The sequence below is a fragment of the Oncorhynchus clarkii genome, chromosome 2 (assembly GCF_045791955.1).
Source record: "Oncorhynchus clarkii lewisi isolate Uvic-CL-2024 chromosome 2, UVic_Ocla_1.0, whole genome shotgun sequence".
Lineage (NCBI taxonomy): Eukaryota > Metazoa > Chordata > Actinopteri > Salmoniformes > Salmonidae > Oncorhynchus > Oncorhynchus clarkii.
Window position 1 is genome coordinate 36,914,128 of NC_092148.1, and position 6,386 is coordinate 36,920,513.

General features: G+C 44.2%; 1 pseudogene; it reads right to left on the reverse strand.

Annotated features, from left to right (window-relative positions):
• Window positions 1-3,499: 3,499 nt before the first annotated feature.
• Window positions 3,500-5,613, reverse strand: LOC139377354 (serine incorporator 1-like; annotated as a pseudogene).
• Window positions 5,614-6,386: the final 773 nt, after the last annotated feature.

Consider the following 6,386-nt stretch of genomic DNA (forward strand, 5'->3'; position numbering starts at 1 on the left):
GAAATGCATTAATATAAAATGGCACTCAATGTTGTTGTTCTCAAAAACACCATTGATAATTCTTCATGCAATACTTAAGGATCATCACTTGAAATCATGCTTGTGTCAATTCATCTGTATGGGCAATGAACCATAATACATTACGCCCACATGCAACATATACTGTACAATACACTGAGTTTCCATGGCAGACTGACTAGGTGAATCTAGCTGAAAGCTATGATCCCTTATTGATGTCACCTGTTAAATCAACTTCAATCAGTGTAGATTAAGGGGAGGAGACAGGTTAAAGAAGGATTTTTAAGCCTTGAGGCAATTGAGACATGGATTGTGTGTGTGTGTGCCATTCAGAAGGTGAATGGGCAAGACAAACTATTGAAGTGCCTTTGAACGGGGTATGGTAGCAGGTGCCTGGTGCACCTGTTTGAGTGTCAAGAACTGCAACACTGCTGGGTTTTTCATGCTCAACAGTTTCCCGTGTGTATCAAGAATGGTCACCACCCAAATGTGGGTGGTGACTGTGGGAAGCATTGGTGTCAACATGGGCCAGCATCCCTGTGGAACCCTTTCTACACCTTGTAGAGTCCGTGCCCTGACGAATTGAGGCTGTTCTGAGGGCAAAAGGGATGCAACTCAATATTAGGAATGTGTTCCTAATGTTTTGTACACTTTAATGTATATCAGAATTGAATTATTGTCTTCAATTTAACTTTTAAATTATGTAATTCACAATACTCAAAAGTTGTTTTACTATAGATTCTTCAACAGACCACCCATTTCTACATTTCACCTCATAAGCAACATTTCACATCTCTTAAGCACACCAATCTTTTCACCACGAGTTAAACACATTGATCTCATTTCAGTCACATTGGGAAACTTCATATCCATTAAGAGGTAAATAAATCTGACATGAAATTATGAAATGTGCAAGAATTGCCAAACAACTCCTAATTATCAAATTTGAAAGCAATATCCATTGAATTATAACCATTATAAATATTATCAAACACCAACATATCGTTCGTGGCAACATATGGGCATTTCTCAGAGCAGAAGTGCGAGGTTCAGAATCCCACTTCCTCACCTAAACCCCTGTAGACTTCAAGGGACGGTTTTCCAGCCACAGATTAAGCTTAGTCCGAGACTAAAAACCATGGTCAATGAAAAATCTCAATTGAAATAGCTTCTTAGTCCAGGACTATGATTAATCTGTGTCCGAGAAACTGCTCCCAAGAGATTGATTGTATCGGATCAGAATACGTCTCCTCACTGCAGATACAAGCATGTATCTGACCCATGACTATGGATATAGAAGACCCAGAAACAGGGCTAGTGATGGAGTAGAGACACAGATGTCTTTTGGGACAGGGCATGGTGTAGCACCAGAGTTAAATGGGCTAAGGTTGGGGTTTGAGAGCACTGTAGTATCATTTTCACACTCTTGAGCCAAACTGAGCCAAGCCAAGCCTGCGCTGTACTGACCTGAATATGCATCCACCATAGTTTCTGGAACCTTGCTGGAAAGGATCATGAGAAAATAATGTATTTGAGCCAGCACAGAACGGTTCAAATCAAATCAAATCAAATGTTATTTGTCACATACACATGGTTAGCAGATGTTAATGCGAGTGTAGCGAAATGCTTGTGCTTCTAGTTCCGACAATGCAGTAATAACCAACAAGTAATCTAGCTAACAATTCCAAAACTACTACCTTATAGACACAAGTGTAAGGGGATAAAGAATATGTACATAAAGATATATGAATGAGTGATGGTACAGAGCGGCATAGGCAAGATACAGTAGATGGTATTGAGTGCAGTATATACATATGAGATGAGTATGTAAACAAAGTGGCATAGTTAAAGTGGCTAGTGATACATGTATTACATAAAGATGCAGTAGATGATATAGAGTACAGTATATATATATGAGATGAATAATGTAGGGTATGTAAACATTATATTAGGTAGCATTGTTTAAAGTGGCTAGTGATATATTTGACATAATTTCCCATCAATTCCCATATTAAAGTGGCTGGAGTTGAGTCAGTGTGTTGGCAGCAGCCACTCAATGTTAGTGGTGGCTGTATAACAGTCTGATGGCCTTGAGATAGAAGCTGTTTTTCAGTCTCTCGGTCCCAGCTTTGATGCACCTGTACTGACCTCGCCTTCTGGATGATAGCGGGGTGAACAGGCAGTGGCTCGGGTGGTTGTTGTCCTTGATGATCTTTATGGCCTTCCTGTGACATCGGGTGGTGTAGGTGTCCTGGAGGGCAGGTAGTTTGCCCCCGGTGATGCGTTGTGCAGACCTCACTACCCTCTGGAGAGCCTTACGGTTGTGGGCGGAGCAGTTGCCGTACCAGGCGGTGATACAGCCCGACAGGATGCTCTCGATTGTGCATCTGTAGAAGTTTGTGAGTGCTTTTGGTGACAAGCCAAATTTCTTCAGCCTCCTGAGGTTGAAGAGGCGCTGCTGCGCCTTCTTCACGTTGCTGTCTGTGTGGGTGGACCAATTCAGTTTGTCTGTGATGTGTACGCCGAGGAACTTAAAACTTACTACCCTCTCCACTACTGTTCTATCGATGTGGATAGGGGGGTGTTCCCTCTGCTGTTTCCTGAAGTCCACAATCATCTCCTTAGTTTTGTTGACGTTGAGTGTGAGGTTATTTTCCTGACACCACACTCCGAGGGCCCTCACCTCCTCCCTGTAGGCCGTCTCGTCGTTGTTGGTAATCAAGCCTACCACTGTTGTGTCGTCCGCAAACTTGATGATTGAGTTGGAGGCGTGCGTGGCCACACAGTCGTGGGTGAACAGGGAGTACAGGAGAGGGCTCAGAACGCACCCTTGTGGGGCCCCAGTGTTGAGGATCAGCGGGGTGGAGATGTTGTTGCCTACCCTCACCACCTGGGGGCGGCCCGTCAGGAAGTCCCGTACCCAGTTGCACAGGGCGGGGTCGAGACCCAGGGTCTCGAGTTTGATGACGAGCTTGGAGGGCACTATGGTGTTAAATGCCGAGCTGTAGTCGATGAACAGCATTCTCACATAGGTATTCCTCTTGTCCAGATGGGTTAGGGCAGTGTGCAGTGTGGTTGAGATTGCATCGTCTGTGGACCTATTTGGGCGGTAAGCAAATTGGAGTGGGTCTAGGGTGTCAGGTAGGGTAGAGGTGATATGGTCCTTGACTAGTCTCTCAAAGCACTTCATGATGACGGAAGTGAGTGCTACGGGGCGGTAGTCGTTTAGCTCAGTTATCGTTCAGGTAGGCCCTACGTTAATCAGGCATTGTTGGGGTAGAGAGCTAAGCCTTAGGGTGGGGTAGGTAGGGGGTATTACAACTGACCTCCAGGGTTCAGAAATATGTAGTTAGAGCAAGGGCTAGGTTGATACTTCACAGACCAGTGAGCTTTAATCAGGATGTGTACATATTACATTATTTCAGTAAGAGGGCTCAGACTCAGATCCCCCTCCCCCCCAACACACACCATGGGGGGCTGTTCAGCTGAAGTCTCGGTCGGGAAACATGAGCGGGGTGAGCAGGGTAGAGGTAGAGGCCCAGGCCCAGCCAACTGGAGCTGATCTTCACCCACACAGCTGGCATACTGCTCTGCATGGCCTGGCTGGTGGTGTCTGGCCTGAGGAATGAAGGGAGAAGGTATCCGTTTAAAGAGTGTATCTTTATAGAGGCTTTCTATCCTTGTCTCATCCCCTTCATTTAGGCTGATCTGAAAACACAGAAGAGGTCAGAGCAATATGGTGGATTAATGCTTCCTATCAGGGATTTGCTTTCGCATTAGCTTTCACACAAAGGCTGTTGTGATTCACCCAAAGAAATATCCCTCCTGATCCCATGGCTTTCAAACTGACAAGGAATACATACACAACATACCTAATAGAACACCTAGAAATATTGTAAAATGTTCTAACATTTCTATAGAGCTGTAGCTCTGATGGTCAGCTGTTGCTGTACTTACTGGTACCAGTTGGTGAGTGTCATCATGATGTAGAGGGAAGCCAGGCAGAAGTGTAAGTGGAATAAGGAGTAGCTGTAGGTGACCCCCTCACCTTCATTATTCACAGCCCGTCGCACATCGTCCTTCCCTACCTCGCCCTCTCCTCCATAACCCCCGCCCTCCTCGGTCTGCATCAGCTTGTTCACCTGAGTGTTGCTGGACGAACGTATGTCCAGCAACACCCAGGGGGAGGGAGTCAAATCAAATCCAGCTTTATTTGTACAGCACATTTCAGACATGGAATGCAACACAATGTGCTTCACAGGAAACAAATAAGAAAATCAAAGCTTAAATATTTACTACACAACAAACATGAGGATAAAAAAACAAAAGAATAACTAAAAGCACCCCAAGGTAAAGCAAAGCTAATAAGGTGTGGGAGGGCAGGAAAGAGAATGGAAAATGTGAACGAGACAGACATAAAGAAAGGGAGAAAGAAGAGAGAAGGGGAGAGAGAGGTGGGGAGAGAAAAAGAGATACAAAAAGAGAGACCAGGGGTCAGCATGGGAGATCTATCAAGATCAGAGAATTAAATAGACAATTAAATAATCAGCCATGATATGGATCCAAATTGGAGTAGCTAGCTACCTGGCATAGAGAGTGCAGAAGAGGAAGATGACCAAACCCACAATGCTCTGGGCATCCCACCACTGCACCTGTCCTGGGGCACTGGTGGGTGTGGGCTCGCTGGAGCTGACATTTGACACCAAACTTAGCAGGCTGGGGTTACACTTACGGTCTGAGAGAGACAGACACAGCAAATCAGCCATAGAATGTAGGATAGTTATGGGGAAGGAAAAAAACACGTAAAGAGACCTGCAGTCTTGAGGAAGGCAACAGACTCTAAACCTATTATCACAACAGATATGCCAAGTGTCTATTAATTACAACAATTACGTGCAGACTGACACACTCCAACACATGTCTGAGCTTTTCCACTGACCCATTACAAGCACAAGTACAAGCATGGGCCATAAGTAGGACCAGGAGTTTTTCCTGACTATGTGACTTAACAAGAAAACAACCCCAGGACCTAGTAAATGTAACAAGTTGGGGAAGGTGAGTGAACTACCAAAGTCTGCCAAACTCACCAGTAGGCAACACTCAGTGCTGCAGTGGTTTGGAAAGCAAATATAAACATAAACTGGAGGGAGAAAGTAAAAACAACTATAAACAATGACAACAACTCTGTAGAAACTGGGCCTGGTCTTCATGTGACACAAAAACATAGGTACTGGTAAACACATGTATGCAGTGGAACAAATTCATCATCATGCAATGCACACAATTGTCAACACCGTTATCAACAAAAACTGACTAATAGCATTCCCTTACCAAACATTGTATCAATAATTACTGATATAATTGCTAAAACTGTTCCTTAATTTGAGGTGGGCAATGAAACCGCAACAATACCTGTACTTTGGGCAGGATGGAGATGATGACGCTGAAGATGAGGTTGAGGCTGATGAAGACCTTGTGCTCGGTGCAGTCTTTAGGCTGGGTGTAGTAGATGTAGAACAGCACCACAGAGGTGAAGGCCAGTGTGTAGTGGAGGAAGGTGAACGACAACAGACCCGAGGGAGAGAGCGGCAACATGGAGAGGGTCGGCAAAAACAGTCATGTGTGACAAACACCCCCATACTCTTCAGATGCATATTCTCGTTCTATGTTTTCTTTAGAACAGTGATCTTCAATCCTGGTCCTAGTGAGCCACAAGGTGTGCAGGCTTTTGTTCCTGTCCATTACTACTAACACCACATTCAATGTATCAAGGGTTGGTCGATTGGCTAGTTAAATCAGATATTGGTATATGGCTGGAACAAATGTATGCACCCCCTATGGGTCTCCAGGAGCAGAATTGAAGAACCCTGCAGCTCTAGAAGAATAAACACAGTCATGGTAGTAAAACGTTTTGAGCAGAATTAAGGTACCACAGTTGAAGTCGGAAATGTACATACACTGTTGGAGTCATTAAAACTTGTTTTTCAACCACTCCACAAATTTCTTGTTAACAAACTATAGTTTTGGCAAGTCGGTTAGGACAAATACTTTGTGCATGACACAAGTCACTTTTCCAACGATTGTTTACAGAAAGATTATTTCACTTATACTTCATTATCTCACAATTCCAGTGGGTCAGAAGTTTACATACACTAAGTTAACTTCTCTAGGGTAGGGGGCAGCATTCACAATTTTGGATGAAAAGCATGCCCAAATTAAAATGGCCTGCTACTCGGGCCCAGACGATATGATATGCATGGATGGAGAGAAAACACTCTAAAGTTTCCAACACTGTTAAAATAGTGTCTGTGAGTATAACAGAACTGATTTGGCAGGCGAAAACCTGAGAAAAATCCATTCAGGAAGTC